The sequence below is a fragment of the Cynara cardunculus genome, assembly GCF_001531365.2.
Source record: "Cynara cardunculus var. scolymus isolate 2C chromosome LG 2, CcrdV1, whole genome shotgun sequence".
NCBI lineage: Eukaryota > Viridiplantae > Streptophyta > Magnoliopsida > Asterales > Asteraceae > Cynara > Cynara cardunculus.
This window is the reverse complement of record NC_037529.1, coordinates 24,125,566-24,127,624: the sequence shown is the minus strand read 5'-3', so window position 1 is coordinate 24,127,624 and position 2,059 is coordinate 24,125,566.

The following is a 2,059-nucleotide window of genomic DNA, read 5'->3' as shown; positions in this document are numbered from 1 at the left end:
AATCCATAAAACAAGAATATCCACCATGAACAAGTGCAAAGAATGGATTATATCTTACTTGATGATCAAATCCTTCAAAGATCTTGTAGTTCCTCTTTGATTTGAGTTGAATCAAGCCTATGTGTGTGAAAATCGCACCTCTAGAGTGTATGTGAGTTCTGAACTTAGATGACATGAAAAATGGGCCAAAACTCCAATTTATAATGCTAAAACTCGAGTTGGGCCGGGTTGGCCCGGCTAGGAACCCATTTTGACCATCAACACTTAAATTATTCATAACTTTTCGCTCCGAACTCCGTTTTCTATGAGGTTTTTGCCTACACGTTCATAAAGAGATAATCTATAACATCCAACAAAAAAATATTCTAGAAAAGATCTCCCAAAAATTCATTTTACGTATCCATTTGACGTGAAATTTTTCCCAAATCCTCTAATATATTCTTAAGAAATAAAATTCTAAAACTACAGACCCAAACTCCCACTAAATCATAAGTTCTATTTAACCCAATAATTGAATATACTAAGCAAATAATTGGGCATATTAGAAATTAGATGTTACAAATACCTCCTCCTTTTGAGTATTTCATCCCCGAAATCACCATTGTGGAAATAAAGATGGGTATTTCGTCTTCATCTCATCTTTACGCTCCCACGTCCAATTTGGTCCCCGATGGTGTTTCCACTTGATCAATACCAAGTCTACTTCCTTATTACGTACTTTCACTTTTTTCTCACTCAGAATGGATTCTGGTTCTTCAATGTATCTTAATTTCTCGTCTACTTTGACTTCGGCTAAGGGCACCGTCTCTTGATGTTTACCCAAGCATTTACGTAAGTACCTGACATGAAACACATCGTGTATCCCCATAAGTTCCTCCGGTAACTCTAATCGATAAGCTTGCTTTCTGATACGCTCCATTACTTTGACCGGACCAATAAATCGTTGACTTAACTTTCCTTGTTTTCGGAATCGAAGTAGACCTCGCCAAAGAGAAACTTTCACCATTACCATATCACCCACCGAGAACTCGATTGGCCTTTTGCGACGATCTGCATAAGACTTTTGATGATCTTGGGCAGCTCTCATTCTTTCGTGAATAATCTGAATTTTGTCATGAGTGATCTGAATGAGTTCGGGACCAACTAAAACTTTCTCTCCCGTCTCTCGCCAACACAAGGGTGTACGACACTTATGTCCATATAAAGCCTCATAGGGAGCCATTCTAATTGTCGAGTGGTAGCTATTATTGTAAGAAAACTCAACCAAGGGTATGTGAGTATCCCAGCTACCACCAAATTCTAAGACACATGCGCGTAGCATATCCTCGACAGTTTGAATGGTTCGTTCTGATTGACCATCGGTCTGAGGATGATAGGCCGTACTAAACGCATGACGTGTTCCTAATTCTCGTTGAAATCTAGTCCAAAAATTAGAGGTGAATCGAGAGTCGCGATCAGAGATAATCTTCACTGGTACACCGTGTCGCGAGACAACTTCATCAATGTACAACGGCGCCCATCAATCCATAGAATAAGACTCTCGGACAGGTAAGAACAATGCTGATTTGGTCAATCGATCAACTATAACCCAAATACTGTCGTTTTGATGTTGGGTCTTCGGTAGTTTAGTAACCAAATCCATCGTTAATTCCTCCCATTTCCACATCGGTACCTCAAGAGGTTGTAAACTACCATACGGTTTCTGGTGTTCATCCTTTACTTGTAAGCATGTGGTACATTTCTCAACATAACGTCCAATATCAGTTTTCATCCTAGGCCACCAGTAATCTAAACGAAGATCTTGGTACATTTTGGTACTTCCTGGGTGTATTGATAATCGCGACTTATGTGCTTCTGCTAAAACAACATCTCACATGCCTCCAAGTTTGGGGACCCAGATTCGGGTCTTAAAGGCCTTCAAGCCACGTCCATTTGCAGAGAGAAAATCAATGTATCCTACCATTCGTTCTATTTTAACATTCTCAGGTTTCAAAGCCTCAATCTGCCATTTCCGAATATCATCAAATAGATTATTTTTAACTGACATGTGAGTGATAGA